Here is a 20399-nt window from a genome sequence, read left to right on the forward strand (position 1 = left end):
CTTTAGCAGAATAATTTCTCAATAACACTGTAATATATGATCTGTAGAAGCAGATTTTTGCATATGCTAAACTTCTCCACTGTGCATCTTTGCCACTTTTAAATTCATACATGAAACCCTAAGTTAGACTTTTCCAATGTACGTAAAAAGGCATCTGCCTGTAAGAAAACATGCTTAGGCTTGTCATTCTTCCTTGCAGATACTCACCAAATGGCTGCACACATGGAGGTGTCTGAAGAATTTCTGATTGCTGCTTGTCCCCACTCCTCACAGAGCATACTTACCTACTTTTAATTTCTCCTCTCCGGGCTTCTCCCTGAGAGGAGACAATGCAGGAGACAGAGGGGCGGGGCCGGGCTGTGTCATCATCAAGCCCCACCTCCTCTATTCGCATCATTTGAATCCCTTCTCCTCCCCACGGACCCACAAATATGGGAGAGGATGTCCCCATCCAGCCCGCATCACTAGGGTGTGAGCAGGATGCGGGAAACCTGCCTACTCTTCCGGGGGTGCGGGGGGCTACCCAAAAAAATGGACCCTCCCACAGCTTCCGGGAGAGTAGGCAAGTATATCACAGAGGATGGTGGCGGTGCTAGTAGCTGTCTGGCAGATGCTACTTCAAGAAATAAAGCATGTGTAAATTGCAAAATATAACAAAGAGACAGCTGAAAAATTAACTCCTTTCCCTCATCACTGTGTGATAGACTAAATTAAAGGGAAATATCCAGCTGCAATGAAGCTAGCAAGGATTTTTTAAAACAAAGATAATTGCTGACAATCTATCACTGCACTATGATAATACCCAATAAGCAATAAGCAATATTAAAGTAAAACCATTTCTTATTAAGTGACGATACAAGGCTAAGAAGCAATAAAATTTATTTTATAAGCAGAAAAAAATAAATATACAATAAATTATATAAAAAAACAAAAAAGTATAACAAAATCATTTTCTCCAGTGATCATTCCCATATCACAGGGCACCCTCCCCGCTCAGAGGTGCAGCATAGCTGAGACATTACTTCTATATGCTCACAGCCCTCTCAGATGACAGCACTGCAGTGACTGCATACAGAGACTATATGACCACGTGTCCTAACGAGGTCCGCCACCACCACACATATCAACAGCACTGTTGGGCCAGTATACTCCTTCTGATTTATTACTACAGCATGGCCCCGCTTTAAGGTAAAGCTGGTAATCTCTACATGGAGACTGACAGACTACTTACATTATCACAATGGAGTTTGATTGAATTTATACTATAAGCAGCACTGTTATCTTTATAGATGAGTGGGTTCGGTTCACTGAGAACCAAACCCACCTGAACTTGGGGATTTGAGGCCGGATCCAAGTCAGGCCCGGTTTTGCATGCCTAACTCAGATCCAAAAATGAGGCAAAATGTCATTATCCTGCTGTCGGATCTCGTGGGTTTTGGATTCTATATATAGTCCAGGTGATCGGCGCCCTCCGGATTTGGAAAGTGCACAGTAAGGACATGTTCCTTCTGTGCTGTGTGCCATTAGGGAAGGAGCAGGCAGGGAGAGCACAAAGTGGGGCAGGAGAGAGCAAAGTGGGGCAGGTGAGAGCAGATGGTTTTTTTGCAGGAAAGTTGAATTTGGTGTGCTGTCACTGAGTTAGGGCTCTGCATAGTAGCATACTGTGGCTGTATATGTATAGGACCAGGTGTTCTCTGTCTATAAGGGGCTGTGTACTGCCCTACACTATTGCTATATATCCTGTGTGTGTGTGTGTGTGTGAGCCAAAGCAAAAAATATATTTCAATTGTTGCATCACTCAGTGATGACTACCAGTACTGCTGTACACTACTACTCTATAACTGTGTGTGATACAGAGGCAAAAATATCTTTCTATTGGTGCAGCACTCTGGCTACTAGTACTGTGGCTGCTGTACACTACTGCTATATATCTGTGTGTTATCCAAAGCCAAAAATATAATTATATTGTTGCAACACTCTGACTACTAGTACTGTAGCTGCCATACACAACTGCTATATATCTGTGTGTGATTCGAAGCAAAAAATATACTTCTATTGGTGCATCATTCTGACTACTAGTACAGTGGCTGCCATACACTACTGCTATATATACTCTGTGTGTGATCCTGAGCAAAAAAAATGTCTATTGGTGTGTCACTCAGTGACAACTACCAGTACTGCTGTACACTACTGCTGTATATATGTGTGTGATCCAAAGCAAAACAAATATTTTTATTGGTGCATCACTCAGTGATGACTAGTAATGTGGCTGCTGTACCCTATTGCTATATATCTCTGGGTGATCCAAAGCCAAAAATATATTTCTATTATGTATTTGAAAGGGGTGCTCTGTCTGCTGTATCTGAAAGTGGTGATCTGTCCATCCATCCAGGGGCTCCGCCCCAGTGTAAATTTAAAATAATAAAAGCTAAAAACAAAAAGCCTAAAATTATAATTATAAAAAAGTAAAAATTTTGTTTGTGCTGTAACCCAGTGTACTATACAATATTTATTTTATTTTCATAAGTACTGTGACACTGCTGGTCAGGCTGCAGTATATTATTTCCTACTCATAAACGCATTGTGCGTAGATGTCGGTGTAGTCAACCGCAGTGTATAATAATTATATATATTTTTGATTAATTTGTGTGACACTGTAAACACCGGTGAGTAATATAAAAAATACTTGTACATATTTTTGACATATTTGTGTGACACTGTAACTGCAGTGTGTGATAAAAAAAAATATTTTTTGATTTAAATTATTATTTTGTGCTGTGTCATCCCAATATCCATCCAGGGACTGCAGATGCTCCGTCCATCTAGGGGTGTTCTGTCAGTCCACCCAAAATAAAATACATATTTTATAAAATATTATGTGCTTTATCCTCCCATAATACATCCAGGCATACTCTGTCCATTTCAGGGTGTGGTGTCTCTAACTCATATTCTTATTATAACTTATTGTCCAATTTTCTCTTCTTATCACCACATAGTAATTAATTCAAATTAATGTTATTAATAATAATAATTATAAATTCGATACATTTAAATTAAATGACTATAAACTCTCCACACTCATATAGTCAACTTTCTGCATATCAAAGATATATTTGAGGAAATTAAGAATTTGATTCTAAATAAATTAAATGAATTAAATTAAAATAAATTTAAATTAAAATAAATTAAATAAATTAAATCTAAAATATTGTATTTTTTTATTCGTCTTTGCCTTAATCATCTTTTTGTGAACTTAAATCTTGAGCCTTGCCTAATGCGTCTTTTTTAAAATACATTCTTTTTTTATATTTTGTCCTCCAAGTATATACATCCAAGGGCTGCTGCTCCGTCCAGCTACCTCGGTGCAACTTTTTGGCCTAAACTGGATAAAAACAATATGAGGATAATAATACTGCAGGAACAAAAACACACCCTCAAATTCTGTTATATTAGTTGTTTTGATGATTTTTTTGAAAAAATATAGATCCAAAACCAAGACTCGCAAGGGTGGTTTTGGCAAAACCAATCCAGAACCAAAATATTAAGGAGATCCAGATCCAAAACACAAAACCCGAAAAATTACCTGGTACACATCCCTAATTATCTTTGCTTGTGACTTGCTGCTACCTACAGGAGACAAGTGAGGTTGATTTGAAAGCTTGCTGCAATGCCAGTCTTGGTTATTTATTTTTATCCTAAAAGAGACAATGTTTCTCTAGAGACTAACTTGTACTACAGCACTCAAGCACTTATCAGATACATCTTTATATTTACAATATATATTTTTATTTTTATGTAATTTGTTTTTATACTTTTTGTATATTTTCTGCTTATAGAAATACTTTTTATTACTGAGCCTTGTATCATTACTTAAGAAGCAATTTCACTTTTATGTTGCTAATTGCATATTATCATAGGCCCTCATTCCGAGTCGTTCGCTCGGTAATTTTCATCGCATCGCAGTGAAATTCCGCTTAGTACGCATGCACAATATTCGCACTGCGACTGCGCCAAGTAATTTAACAATGAAGATAGTATTTTTACTCACGGCTTTTTCTTCGCTCCGGCGATCGTAGTGTGATTGACAGGAAATGGGTGTTACTGGGCGGAAACACTGCGTTTTATGAGCGTGTGGATAAAAACGCTACCGTTTCCGGAAAAAACGCAGGAGTGGCCGGAGAAACGGAGGAGTGTCTGGGCGAACGCTGGGTGTGTTTGTGACGTCAAACCAGGAACGACAAGCACTGAACTGATCGCAGATGCCGAGTAAGTCTGAAGCTACTCTGAAACTGCTAAGTAGTTTGTAATCGCAATATTGCGAATACATCGTTCGCAATTTTAAGAAGCTAAGATTCACTCCCAGTAGGCGGCGGCTTAGCGTGTGTAACTCTGCTAAAATCGCCTTGCGAGCGATCAACTCGGAATGAGGGCCATAGTGCAGTGATATATTGAGTATCAATAATTATATGTAAATTGCAAGTCAACAATGTGATTTTTCAAGTACCAAAGCACAATCCTGAATTGTACAGTATTTACCTGGCTGCTTCTCATCCTGGCTTGGGTGTGGCTGGGACACTATTCTCTTCCCACTAACATTTTGCTTGTGACGTTATATTGAGAGAATAAAAATAACCTTTTACAACCATTTAAAAAAACATTCCTGGCAAACCCGGCATAGACATCTGTACAAATCAACGAAAGGATCCAATGTACACTGGCCTAACCATTAGCAGAGCAGACAAGCAACTGTACTTATTTTTACACATGGAAACAGACCCCATCGCAAGTCTGCAAAAATCGCTATGAAGTGATTTTTGCATATGTGCTCATGCGCGTACGCCGGTACATGCATGTGCAAAGTCCTAACCTGTGTTCTCTTCAGAGCGCACTTTAGGACCTGGGGTGGGGCAGGAACGGGGTTTTAACAACCTCATTTTGTGGGCGTAAAAGCTCCGTTTAAGGGGTGCAGTCCGGACAACCCGGGCGTGGGTGGGTTGCGGCGGCTGCATGATATCACATGCAGTCACTGCAACCTAAAACATGGCAAGTAGCGGTCTTCCTTCGCATCGCCTAAATTTGAATTATATACCATGCCACCACTGGCTGGTTGGCGCAATACTAATACAACCCCCTTCCCCCCCCCCCGGCCTTTGTGGAAACATCATTTGCTCATGCATCATAGTACTCAATGATGCATTGTGGCATCATTACATGCGATGCTGCAACACACCAGCTTTTCTCTGTACTTGCCTCTTTTCACCTGCTGACGCATCCACTTTGGAAGAGCAGGGGCCCAGCGGGAGCAAGCGCTGTGTGTGTGTGTGTCCTGGCTGGCAGTGAGCCACACTATCCACTGCAGAGCAGCACTGAAGACACTGTCCCCACCATTGAGGCAGCGCATGGTCTATGCACAGCTGCTTCCAACCACTTACATTCATTGCAGGGGCAGTACATTCATTACCACTTGGACATCGTACAGGTGAATTACTCTGCCATTGCAGAGGGTGGATACCCAACTGCCTTGACTGCTGACCACCACTGCAGGGCACTACCATCACTGTGCATTGCTGGAGAGTCAAACTTACTAGCCTCATGAACACAGTTCAGTCTCTGGCTGTTATATTCGGACACTTGCAGCTTTGAAATGCTACACTAAGAAGAATGCACCGGTGGTAGCCTGCATCATCATCAGTGACACAGTGAGCTAAGTGTATTTTTATTTTATTTTTGGTTTCACATGTATTAACACATGCAGGGAAAGGATGTGTGGGTCAAAGGCGGTGGTGGGATTTGGGGGTCGAGGGTGGTGATCGGGAGGTTGATGGGGGCCCCCAGAAACTTCAGTTTACCAGACCCCAAGAATGTTGCTGGCTCTGGCCCCTACAAATGAATGGGACTGTTACATGCTGATGATGAATAGGCCCCTTACAATCTTCTTATCATTTCTCTGTGCTATAAAGTTTACATGACCGACTTACAGAAAAGTTTATCCCACAATCCTGACCTTCATGCTTGAAAAAGAAGCATATTCTGCAACAAAATTACCCTATGATGTAGTTTTGTCAGTGATTATATATTTATTTCAAGTGTCCTTTAAATGTGAAATGTTGGTTATATAACAATGTTATTATACAGGGTGGTCCATAAGTGTTGAAGCACCCTTATAAAATGGAAATGATTAAGGAAATATTAATCCAGTGTCTACACATATGATATCCGAGTGGGGGGAAACTTTTTAGGGTATGTCACCAGTTTGGTGGCATCTTGAATGCAATATTTTAATTGGAACAATCAAACAGATGCAAAATTTCATTAGGGTGTTTCCACACTTGTGGGCCACCCTGTATTTCCCTTAAGATTTTAATTGGAGAAAAAATAACTAATAAGACACATACTGTATACTGTTTATTAAAGAGAACTCACAAGTACCTCCAGTCGATTTGTTGATTAAAACTGTGTGGTTTAGTATTTAAAAAATATCTCATGTGAAAATTTTCTTTACACCATTAGTTACCAATATTGAATAGCACTAAGGACACTGACTCTTTATATGATTTTTGAACATTTAAAGGGGGAAATTTAATTAGCAAAGGGTTGAGTTGAGCAGTAAATTCCCTTGGGTAAAGTGTATGGAACTATTCAATTACAGATCTGCTCACCATGGATGTATCTATAATGGGTGTAGGGTGTGCAGTGCACACAGGTACCTTGGTCCAGCAGAACCCAAACTGCACACACCTTGCATTCAAAATAATTACCACTCCATCTGCACTACAGGTATCACTAGGACCATAGTTCAAGTGGAATTTTTTCGGAGACCTGCTTATGTGCACAACAGGAATCACTGGGCACCTGTCAGGAGTCTTCTGAGGAAACAACAGTGAAAAAGGGGGCTGAGCCAGGACAGAGGTTGCACATGGATTCCCCCCTCTCTTGATACACCCATGCTGCTCACACCCTCTGCAGTAGAGTTTCTTTGGAAAAATAAAAATCTATGTGTATAATTAACAACAGATGCTTTACATTCTGCTGATGGTGTATATAACTGGAGCTAGGTGACAGGCAGCAATTTATATATTGGACTATTTTACCTAAAAGCAACAGAATCTGCTGAATTTAAAAACTAAAACATTTTCCATAAAACAAACAAGAATAGAAAGCAGTAATGGGAGTGGTATGGGCAAATTATATTGTATTGTATATTGTATTAAATCATAAATGGTTTGCTTTGTACAATGTATTCAATATACAATTAAAGAACCTTCTTTCACCATAAATACAGTACATTTTAATATTAACATATAACTAGGAAAATCACAAAGAATGTAAATGAATGACTTTGAACTTGTCTTCATGTTATTCATGTATAATGTGATGGTTGTAAACAATTACTATTTATAAAGTATAACATTTTTCTAGGTCCTCTTTCGATTTAATTGGTTTGTGTCTGTGTGTGTCATTCCATATAATTCATTAATGATAAATGTAAGCACTTTAAAAATCAATGCTAATAATAGGCAATGAGCCACAAAATGAATCTGTTGTTGATGGTAAATCACAGTGTTTGACTTAGTAGGGAAGAGTTGTTCAAGTCTATTTCTCAGAGGATTTATGCAAAGAACAGTTTAAAGGAAAACACAAGTTGCTTCTATAGTTTAGCTGAAGAATTACCTGTTACTGACAGAAATCCTAAAAGTCTGGTAAATTCCTGATGTGTAGAGCGACAGCTACCATGCTGATGAAAGTATCATTGTAACGTACATGCTTACTTTTGAAAAGTAGTTTAGGGGAGATTATAGCTGATAGTAGAATACACCACGCACGCCATTGAGGGGCTTGTCATGCTCCATCCAGAGGGCGTGTCTGCTGCCCACTAAGAGGTGTATCCTACAGTGGCAGGTGAAAACTAAAGTACTAAGTGGAGCATACTGCCAGAAGGGTTTTGTGTATGGGTGGCATGTGTAGCCACAAACAATTACTAATTTATATGATCATTGGCATCCAAGTCACAACCAGCCTCAGTATGCGACACAGTATTCTGTATGTATGAAAGGAGTAGCGTGTACTATATATTACAATGTACACATCAGCGGCTGGTATGTGTGTATGTATGACATAAGTATTATGTACTGTATTATAGATGCTGGTGGCTACACATTACATACCTTGCTGTAGATCTTGCAGGACGTGGACACTTTGCAAACGAGTTTCTGAGGTACCTCTTGTCCCCTCGCTGTCAGACCTCCTAGGACTACTGTGCCATTGGCACCTGCCTGTATCAGCATGTCAGTAATCTGGCTCTGCCTCTGCTCATGGGACTGAAGCTGCTGCAGTGCTGGTACTGGTTGTCAGCTCCTGTCTCAGCTGCTAACAGTTTAGGTGGTGCATGAAGTAGAGATCATAGCATGCAGCCACCAAAGGCATTTCTTACCTAGATGCCACCAGGTGCGGCTTTGTGGGAAAGGGATGGGGCTTTGCATCCTGACCCCCATTTTCATATTTCCGGGGGTTTGAGAGTTGTGGGCTGCCCCCGGGGGGTGCTGTGGCTGCAGTACTGGCTCCTACACAGTGACAGGAGCTGAGTGCTGCACATAATGTTACAGTGCAGCACCCAGCTCCTTTCACTGAGCAGGAGCTGACATTTTGGTGCCACCCCTCAACAGGTGACACTTGGGTGCAGGCCATATCCCCCTTGTGCCCTTGTGATGTCACTGGCAGCCACTATGCCCAGAGCAAGCACGTCCTATAGCCTCCGTCTCCTAGTACTGAAGTGTGTCTGGGAAGGGAGAATGGCCATAGAAAAGCAGTCGCACTGAAGTGAAAATAAAATAGCAGTGTCAGACTGGGGTACTAATGTCTAAATGGGGGTGTGTGATAAGTCTCGTAAAAATTCACGTCTGTCTGCCGCTGAACAGACATGACCTGTCATCAGAGGGGTGATTGCTAGTGAATTTTAACACCATCAGTGTTATAAGCAGCAACAGCAGGGTTATAGGGCACAAATTATCTTAATGAAAAGACTGTGCTTTCCTAACCTTCCAAGATTTGTCCATGTTACTTCCGGTTGGCAGCCTACAGGTCTTCATCCAATTCAATAGATGAGGAGAGGGAAGGTAAGGGGTGTAGATTTTGCAGAAGGGGGTGTTGGGAGTAGGAGTTGGTCAAAAGGAATAATGTGTTATAAGGGGCATGGGGGAAGGGTGTGTGGTGGGGTTCATGGTGTAAATGGGTGACAAATAAATGAGAGGTGTAAAGGGTGACAAAAAGAAAAAAAATGAGGAGGGGGAAATAAAAGACAGATACCACTGGAGGGTGGTGGAAACATACACACTGGGAGAGGAGAAATGTAGACAGGTGGGAGACTGAGGGAAGCAGGGTGAGGAGCAGGGGTAAGGAAGCACCAAGGGGAGAAGCAACAAAGGTGGAGGAGCATAGATCAGGGGGTGCAGTGTGTGTAATGAAAGAGCGGCCCTCTTATGCAAACAGTGGTAACATGCTGCCAATTTATGGCAATAGCAGCATGTGGTGTCTTGTATATGGGAGTAGGAGTAGTCTTGGCAGACTATTTCAAACTTAAACATAAAAAAACAGAAAAGAAACAAATTCTGGGTAAATGGTCAGAAAGCCATATTGTGTAGATGCAGTTCATAGAGGCTCTGATAAAGTTGCCAAGCAATGTGGACACAACTGAAAGTCGGGACTTTACTTAGTAAGTAGCTTCAGCATGACTGCTGACATTCCTTTACAAACAGACCAGGAACCTAATGCATGTCTGCAGCTAAGCAGGCTGCTTTCATTTCATACGCTGGACAGGGCTCAGAGCTATCCAGCCTGCATAGAGCTCTATTTCCCTTTACTCTTGTCCCTCACCTTTAAATACTGCTGTGTGCATTTAAGTGCCATGCAATTGCCTGATGGAAATGTTTATCGCATCTTTAACTTCTTTTACTGTCACTCAGTTAGTCGGCTCTAGCAGCACCCGGAGCAAGAACTGCACTCCCAATCTGTGGCTGTAGCTTCCTTCTGCATCCCAGCTTGCTGTCACACAGACATGCACAATGGTGGGTGGAGGCAGGGCAGTAGAGAGTCTGGCTGAGCGCAGGTACTTACACAGAAACAAATGTACAGATGGCGCTTCAATTCAAAGGTGCTGCAGTCTCCCAGCTGGGATGGTTATCAATTTCCCAAGAAAGTTCAGTCCTAATTCTGTGGTTTTGCTGGGGTGCGCTCCCTGGATCACTACGGGTATTAGTCCTTTGTGTGGAAAGGAAAAACTCTCCGCACTGGATAATTGATCAGCAGTACTTCCTTGGTACAGTAAAGCACGATGTCCTCAAGGAAAGAAACAATAGATAGTGAAGTTCCGTAGGGATCAGTTTGATTATCAAAAATTTCAATCACATAGGAGTATAATGTAAAGGAAATTTTAATCCGCCTCAGTGTGGCGGACCTACGTACCGGACTTAGTGGGGTGTCTACAGTGCCCACCCAATTACGCTTGTAGTATCCCTTCCTTTGTCCTGCAGATTCAAATAAGGTTCTTTCCTAGTCCACCTTTATCTCTCCATCCAGATAAAGGATTTTCATGGGTAGGAAAAGAAAATCAATATATAGTGAAGTATTGCTTGAGTTCAAATATAAAATTAGTTTATTCAATAAAGTGCAGAAAAGGTACTCGTTAAAAAGCTAGACGTCTAGATCACCGATGTTCTAAATAAATTGAAAACAATAACGTGGAATGAAAACTCCTTCCTCTGTACTGCGGATGTGCGGAGTCTTTACACTATTATAGAACACGAAAAAGGCATCCAAGCAGTAAAATACCATCTTGAGAAAAACGAGAATGCCGAAAGTAAAACTACCTTCCTATTGGAGGGTATTAATTTTATCCTAAAGAACAACTTTTTTTGGTATAATGGAAAATTTTTCCAACAAACAAGAGGGACCGCAATGGGAACTCGTTTTGCGCCTTCATACGCTAATCTTTTCATGAGCCTATGGGAGGATGACCATATTTGGGGCAATAACAGGTTCCTCCAACACATCAAACTTTGGTATAGGTTTATCGACGACATAATATTCGTTTGGGAAGGTGAGAAAGAGTCACTTGATGAATTCTGCACACTATTAAATTCGAACAATTTTAATATTGACCTAACTTTTAGCATAAGTAGGGAAGAAATCAACTTCCTAGACTTAACGATATATATAAAAGATGGATGTATGCATACCAAATCCTTCTTTAAACCTACAGATACCAACTCCTATATCCCTACAGGAAGTAATCATCACCCTAACTGGATTAAGAATATTCCAAAGAGCCAGTTTAGACGTATGAGGAGGAACTGTACGGAAATAGAAACATATAAACAACAGGCAGATGATATAAAAAAGAAATTCCTAACCAAAGGATATCAGAAAGAACCTATGGATATTCATATAGAAGAAATAGCAGGAATGGATAGGGAGGATATTTTGAGACCGAAAAATTCGAGAGAAGAAGAGGATATCATGCTACCCTTTATCACCACTTTTAATAGCCAATATAAAGAGATGGAAAAAATTATAAGAAAACATTGGCACCTGCTATCCAGGGACCCAGTTTTAAAACCCTTGATCAAGCCACAACCTAAATTCATTTACCGCAGGGCTCCGAACCTGAGACAGAAGATTGTTAAAAGTGCCCTTCCTCCTAAAAAATCAAATAGAATAAAGACCGTAGGTTTCCATAGGTGTGGCTTGTGCAAAATGTGCCAAACACATACAACACAGGCATCAAAAACTGAATACTATCATTCAGCATCCACTGGAATTAAATATAACATCAAGGAATTCATCACTTGCAACACGAAGAATTGTATATATTTAATGGAATGCAAGTGTGGCTTACAATATATTGGACGTACTAGTAGGTCTCTAAAAATAAGATGGGCGGAGCACGTTAGAAATATAGAAAAGGGGCTCATCACCCATTCTGTATCTAACCATTTTAAATCAGTCCATAATAGTAAGTGTGAGGGTTTAACCAACGTGATAGGGATTAAAACTGTTCAAAACCATTGGAGACGGAATAATGGAGAAGAAATTTTAGCCCAAACAGAAATGAGACTTATTTATGAAATGGGTACTCTTAATCCAAAAGGGCTAAATATGGATTTCGAAGTAAAGTGGTTTTTATGAGTTTTTATACCCTCTCTCCATGTTTATATGTGTTTTACATGAAATTGAATGTTTTAATGTTTTAGGGTATTCCTATATATATTTATATACTTTTTATATTTACATTTCGTTCTCTATATGTCTTTTGTATTTACTATCTGCATCTCCATATTTATACATGCTTTACTATGTTTGGAATACTAATTATTGTGACATCCAGGATTCTGAGACCTCTATCACGGACCCGCAGCGCTATACGCGGCACTTCCGGTTTAAACAGGAAGCGGCGTGCGTTCCACGGACTGTGGAACGCACGCGCCCGGAAGTGGATGGTGCCCGGAAGTGGAGGAAGCGGCGTGCGTTCCACCGGCCGTGGAACGCACGCCGAAACTATAAAACTTTTGAATAACTCGTTTATGGCACCAAAGTATGTTACCAATTGAAGGGAACAGTTTTGAAAGTGTATCTGTAACCAGCTAGCAAATAATATTGGAAACTATTATGTTTTTAAGAGAATTTGAACCGGCCAGGGCTCCTCCAATCAGGGCACACTGTGGGGTTTAAATAGACCCACCATATAGCATACACCACACACCTTGAGAAAGGCCCCCTGAGGGCAGAAACGCGTTGGTGACTGATTGGAGGGACCTACTGGAGCCAGAGGGAACACGCTGATTGCTGCTATATACCCCGGGGAGCTACATTGCAAACGCTGTTAGGGTGGGCCATTGTGACACCCCACAACCTCTGGTACGTGGGTCCACTAATCTGTGGTGGATTTTAAGCTGTTTTTTGATCTAGACGTCTAGCTTTTTAACGAGTACCTTTTCTGCACTTTATTGAATAAACTAATTTTATATTTGAACTCAAGCAATACTTCACTATATATTGATTTTCTTTTCCTACCCATGAAAATCCTTTATCTGGATGGAGAGATAAAGGTGGACTAGGAAAGAACCTTATTTGAATCTGCAGGACAAAGGAAGGGATACTACAAGCGTAATTGGGTGGGCACTGTAGACACCCCACTAAGTCCGGTACGTAGGTCCGCCACACTGAGGCGGATTAAAATTTCCTTTACATTATACTCCTATGTGATTGAAATTTTTGATAATCAAACTGATCCCTACGGAACTTCACTATCTATTGTTTCTTTCCTTGAGGACATCGTGCTTTACTGTACCAAGGAAGTACTGCTGATCAATTATCCAGTGCGGAGAGTTTTTCCTTTCCACACAAAGGACTAATACCCGTAGTGATCCAGGGAGCGCACCCCAGCAAAACCACAGAATTAGAGCGCAGGTACTTGTCAGGGGTGTGGCCTATTCACAGGAGGCGTGGTCATGCACCCTGTGAAAAAATACAGAAAAAATTGTATTTTAAGCACTACCATGGCAACACTACATCCCAGCAGTCAGCAGCATGTGCTGGGCTTAGGAGAAGAGCAGTAGCTGCTGCTGCCAGTTAAGGGTGAAGAAGCTCAGGGCCCCCACTGGGCCCCTCCATCAGACCTGGGCCCAGGTAATTTATCCCCCTCCTCTCTCAGCACCGTGTCCTTTTATTATGAACCCCCCTCCCCTAATCACATTCCCGATGGGGAAGGGGAATCCACAGGATTTGATTTCAAGTGCAGGGCAGCGGGAGACACCATGGGGAAACAGGAGTGCCAGTAAAGGAAGCTTCTGGGACCTGAGGAGGGGATGTACATCATTTGACAGATAGAGGAGTACCATGGAGCCACCAGGACCTGAAGATGGGGGAGGTGGCTGCAGCTCATCAGTGACACTAGAGCCACCTGCATCATCTATTGATATGGGTGGTGGGGTGAGCTTTTCTGTTGGAATTACTGTGCAGGGCCATGGGGTAGGTGGAAATAGTTCCCCCTACCATTACAGGTGATGGAACTCAGTTCCACCCTGTCCCCCCTTACTTTAACCACTTGTTCTATCCATGCAGTATTTCAGTTGATTGATTATTGAAGCTCATTAAAATTAATTGTAGGGGTCAGTTCAATAAGCCATGAGGCCTCTCTCCTCCTTGCAGCAGCCCCATACTCCCAGTTTTTTTTATACAGCCCAATGGGGCTGCATATGAAAATCTGTGAATCAGGAGCTGCTGTAAGTGTGGCATACAGCCATTCTAACTTCCTCAGACTCTTGAGGCTTTGCAATGTCAACTCGCCCTCCTTGAATTGATTCCTTACAGGGCCTAATTCAGATCAGATTGCAGCAACAAATTTGTTAGCTAATGAGCAAAACCATGTGCACTGCAGGGAAGGGGGGGGGGGTGGTGGCAGATATAACATGTGCAGAGAGAGTTAGATTTGGGTGTGGTGTTTTCAAACTGAAATCTAAATTGCAGTCTAAAAATAAAGCAGCCAGTATTTACCTTGCACAGAAACAAAATAACCCACCCAAATCTAAATCTCTGTAAATGTTATATCTGCCACCCCTGCAGTGCATATTGTTTCGCCCATCTGCTAACAAATTTGCTGCTACAATCAACTCTGAATTACTCCAATGGTCCTGCCCATTAGCTAACAAATTTGCTGCTGTGACCAGATCTGAAATAGATCCTTAGTAGTTAGGGGGTCATTCCGAGTTGATCGCTCGCTGACGATTTTCGCAGCGCAGCGATCAGGTAAAACAATGACAAAACTGTGCATGCGTATGCACCGCAATGTGCAGGCGCGTCATATGGGTACAAAGAGGATAGGTGCTGGGCGATTAATTTAGCGAAGATTCCATTCGTACAGCCGAACGCAAGGTGGTTGACAGGAAGGGGGCGTTTATGGGTGTCAACTGACTGTTTTTTGGGAGTGTTTGGGAAAATGCAGACGTGTCAAGGTGTTTGCAAGGTGGGTGTCTGACGTCAATTTCGGCACCAAAAAGGCTGAAGTGATCGCAAGGGCTGAGTAAGTCCAGAGCTACTCTGAAACTGCACAAAATGTTTTTGCAGAGCTCGGCTGCACATGTGTTTGCAGACTTGCAAAGTAAAAATACACTGCCCAGTGGACGGCAACTATGCGTTTGCATGGTTGCTAAAAGTAGCTAGCGAGCTATCAACTCGGAATGACCCCCTTAGTGTTCAGCTGAATAGTGAGATAAGCCTACTTATCTATTTTGCCACTTGCCACTGCTCATTATCTCTATTTATTGGGTAGTTTACTAAATAGCCTTACAAAGCAGCTGGACAGAGCTGTGCAAAGAATAGTAGAGATAATAAAAACAGACTCCTGTTCACCAGGAAAAGCCCATTGTTAGATTTACTAAGGATTCCAAAGTTGAAAATTGGTGATGTTGCCCATAGCAAACAATCAGATTTTTAGCTATCATTTCTCTACTGTATCCTAGAAATTGCTAGACAGCATCTAATTGGTTGCTATGGGCAACATCACTACTTTTCATTTTTAGAAGCTTTAGTAAATCTTACAGCCTAATCTCAGATCCCTCTAGTACCGTGCAGGCATCAACCTTTTTTGTGCATTGGTTAGTTGCTTAATGAATTGTCCTAGTCAGTCAAGAAATGTATCTGATGAGTTATAGACCCAAGTTTTAATAACAATAGCTCAAAGAAAATAGTATATAGAAAGATAAAAGTGTAACACCCTCCTTGTTTTTAGAGAGTTTGTGTAAAATGTTGGTGTTATAGGACAATGGGGGTAATTCAGAGTTGATTGCAGCACAAAATTTGTTAGCAGTTGGGCAAAACCATGTGCACTGTAGGGGGGGGGCAGATATAACATGTGCAGAGAGAGTTGGATTTGGGTGGGGTGTGTTCAAACTGAAATCTAAATTCCAGTGTAAAGATAAAGCAGCCAGTATTTACCCTGCACAGAAACAATATAACCCACTCAAATCTAACTCTCTCTACACATGTTATATCTGCCACCCTGCAGTGCACATGGTTTTGCCCATCTGCTAACAAATTTGCTGCTGCGAGCAACTCTGAATTACCCCAATGTCTTTTCTTCCTCCGGTGATAGATCCTCTTTCGCTTAAATGAGTACACCAGTTTCTTTTTTGTGTTTACCTAAATTAATTTTTATTATTACATTTTGAGCTTTCAGCAATCAATTTTAAAAACATATATTTTAATTGTAACATTTTGCAAAGATGAAAATGGACACAAATCAGAAAACAAAATATCTTCTTCCATGATTTTAGGGGGTAATTCTGAGTTGATCGCAGCAGGATTTTTGATATCAACTGGGCAAACCATGTGCACTGCAGTGGAGGCAGATATAACATGTGCAGAGAGAGTTAGATTTGGGTGTGGTGTGTTCAATCTGCATCTAATTTGCAGTGTAAAAATAAAGCAGCCAGTATTTACTAGAGATGAGCGCCTGAAATTTTTCGGGTTTTGTGTTTTGGTTTTGGGTTCGGTTCCGCGGCCGTGTTTTGGGTTCGAACGCGTTTTGGCAAAACCTCACCGAATTATTTTTGTCGGATTCGGGTGTGTTTTGGATTCGGGTGTTTTTTTCAAAAAACCCTAAAAAACAGCTTAAATCATAGAATTTGGGGGTAATTTTGATCCCAAAGTATTATTAACCTCAAAAAACATAATTTACACTCATTTTCAGCCTATTCTGAACACATCACACCTCACAATATTATTTTTAGTCCTAAAATTTGCACCGAGGTCGCTGTGTGAGTAAGATAAGCGACCCTAGTGGCCGACACAAACACCGGGCCCATCTAGGAGTGGCACTGCAGTGTCACGCAGGATGTCCCTTCCAAAAAACCCTCCCCAAACAGCACATGACGCAAAGAAAAAAAGAGGCGCAATGAGGTAGCTGTGTGAGTAAGATTAGCGACCCTAGTGGCCGACACAAACACCGGGCCCATCTAGGAGTGGCACTGCAGTGTCACGCAGGATGGCCCTTCCAAAAAACCCTCCCCAAACAGCACATGACGCAAAGAAAAAAAGAGGCGCAATGAGGTAGCTGACTGTGTGAGTAAGATTAGCGACCCTAGTGGCCGACACAAACACCGGGCACATCTAGGAGTGGCACTGCAGTGTCACGCAGGATGTCCCTTCCAAAAAACCCTCCCCAAACAGCACATGACGCAAAGAAAAAAAGAGGCGCAATGAGGTAGCTGTGTGAGTAAGATTAGCGACCCTAGTGGCCGACACAAACACCGGGCCCATCTAGGAGTGGCACTGCAGTGTCACGCAGGATGTCCCTTCCAAAAAACCCTCCCCAATCAGCACATGATGCAAAGAAAAAGAAAAGAAAAAAGAGGTGCAAGATGGAATTATCCTTGGGCCCTCCCACCCACCCTTATGTTGTATAAACAAAACAGGACATGCACACTTTAACCAACCCATCATTTCAGTGACAGGGTCTGCCACACGACTGTGACTGATATGACGGGTTGGTTTGGACCCCCCCCAAAAAAGAAGCAATTAATCTCTCCTTGCACAAACTGGCTCTACAGAGGCAAGATGTCCACCTCATCTTCACCCTCCGATATATCACCGTGTACATCCCCCTCCTCACAGATTATCAATTCGTCCCCACTGGAATCCACCATCTCAGCTCCCTGTGTACTTTGTGGAGGCAATTGCTGCTGGTCAATGTCTCCGCGGAGGAATTGATTATAATTCATTTTAATGAACATCATCTTCTCCACATTTTCTGGATGTAACCTCGTACGCCGATTGCTGACAAGGTGAGCGGCGGCACTAAACACTCTTTCGGAGTACACACTTGTGGGAGGGCAACTTAGGTAGAATAAAGCCAGTTTGTGCAAGGGCCTCCAAATTGCCTCTTTTTCCTGCCAGTATAAGTACGGACTGTGTGACGTGCCTACTTGGATGCGGTCACTCATATAATCCTCCACCATTCTATCAATGTTGAGAGAATCATATGCAGTGACAGTAGACGACATGTCCGTAATCGTTGTCAGGTCCTTCAGTCCGGACCAGATGTCAGCATCAGCAGTCGCTCCAGACTGCCCTGCATCACCGCCAGCGGGTGGGCTCGGAATTCTGAGCCTTTTCCTCGCACCCCCAGTTGCGGGAGAATGTGAAGGAGGAGATGTTGACAGGTCGCGTTCCGCTTGACTTGACAATTTTGTCACCAGCAGGTCTTTCAACCCCAGCAGACCTGTGTCTGCCGGAAAGAGAGATCCAAGGTAGGCTTTAAATCTAGGATCGAGCACGGTGGCCAAAATGTAGTGCTCTGATTTCAACAGATTGACCACCCGTGAATCCTTGTTAAGCGAATTAAGGGCTGCATCCACAAGTCCCACATGCCTAGCGGAATCGCTCCGTGTTAGCTCCTTCTTCAATGCCTCCAGCTTCTTCTGCAAAAGCCTGATGAGGGGAATGACCTGACTCAGGCTGGCAGTGTCTGAACTGACTTCACGTGTGGCAAGTTCAAAGGGCATCAGAACCTTGCACAACGTTGAAATCATTCTCCACTGCACTTGAGACAGGTGCATTCCATCTCCTATATCGTGCTCAATTGTATAGGCTTGAATGGCCTTTTGCTGCTCCTCCAACCTCTGAAGCATATAGAGGGTTGAATTCCACCTCGTTACCACTTCTTGCTTCAGATGATGGCAGGGCAGGTTCAGTAGTTTTTGGTGGTGCTCCAGTCTTCTGTACGTGGTGCCTGTACGCCGAAAGTGTCCCGCAATTTTTCTGGCCACCGACAGCATCTCTTGCACGCCCCTGTCGTTTTTTAAAAAATTCTGCACCACCAAATTCAAGGTATGTGCAAAACATGGGACGTGCTGGAATTTGCCCATATTTAATGCACACACAATATTGCTGGCGTTGTCCGATGCCACAAATCCACAGGAGAGTCCAATTGGGGTAAGCCATTCCGCGATGATCTTCCTCAGTTGCCGTTAGAGGTTTTCAGCTGTGTGCGTATTCTGGAAAGCGGTGATACAAAGCGTAGCCTGCCTAGGAAAGAGTTGGCGTTTGCGAGATGCTGCTACTGGTGCCGCCGCTGCTGTTCTTGCGGCGGGAGTCCATACATCTACCCAGTGGGCTGTCACAGTCATATAGTCCTGACCCTGCCCTGCTCCACTTGTCCACATGTCCGTGGTTAAGTGGACATTGGGTACAACTGCATTTTTTAGGACACTGGTGAGTCTTTTTCTGACGTCCGTGTACATTCTCGGTATCGCCTGCCTAGAGAAGTGGAACCTAGATGGTATTTGGTAACGGGGGCACACTGCCTCAATAAATTGTCTAGTTCCCTGTGAACTAACGGCGGATACCGGACGCACGTCTAACACCAACATAGTTGTCAAGGACTCAGTTATCCGCTTTGCAGTAGGATGACTGCTGTGATATTTCATCTTCCTCGCAAAGGACTGTTGAACAGTCAATTGCTTACTGGAAGTAGTACAAGTGGGCTTACGACTTCCCCTCTGGGATGACCATCGACTCCCAGCGGCAACAACAGCAGCGCCAGCAGCAGTAGGCGTTACACGCAAGGATGCATCGGAGGAATCCCAGGCAGGAAAGGACTCGTCAGACTTGCCAGTGACATGGCCTGCAGGACTATTGGCATTCCTGGGGAAGGAGGAAATTGACACTGAGGGAGTTGGTGGGGTGGTTTGCGTGAGCTTGGTTACAAGAGGAAGGGATTTACTGGTCAGTGGACTGCTTCCGCTGTCACCCAAAGTTTTTGAACTTGTCACTGACTTATTATGAATGCGCTGCAGGTGACGTATAAGGGAGGATGTTCCGAGGTGGTTAACGTCCTTACCCCTACTTATTACAGCTTGACAAAGGGAACACACGGCTTGAAACCTGTTGTCCGCATTTCTGGTGAAATACCTCCACACCGAAGAGCTGATTTTTTTGGTATTTTCACCTGGCATGTCAACGGCCATATTCCTCCCACGGACAACAGGTGTCTCCCCGGGTGCCTGACTTAAACAAACCACCTCACCATCAGAATCCTCCTGGTCAATTTCCTCCCCAGCGCCAGCAACACCCATATCCTCCTCATCCTGGTGTACTTCAACACTGACATCTTCAATCTGACTATCAGGAACTGGACTGCGGGTGCTCCTTCCAGCACTTGCAGGGGGCATGCAAATAGTGGAAGGCGCATGCTCTTCACGTCCAGTGTTGGGAAGGTCAGGCATCGCAAACGACACAATTGGACTCTCCTTGTGGATTTGGGATTTCAAAGAACGCACAGTTCTTTGCGGTGCTTTTGCCAGCTTGAGTCTTTTCAGTTTTCTAGCGAGAGGCTGAGTGCTTCCATC

The sequence above is a fragment of the Pseudophryne corroboree genome, chromosome 8 (genome assembly GCF_028390025.1).
Source record: "Pseudophryne corroboree isolate aPseCor3 chromosome 8, aPseCor3.hap2, whole genome shotgun sequence".
Lineage (NCBI taxonomy): Eukaryota > Metazoa > Chordata > Amphibia > Anura > Myobatrachidae > Pseudophryne > Pseudophryne corroboree.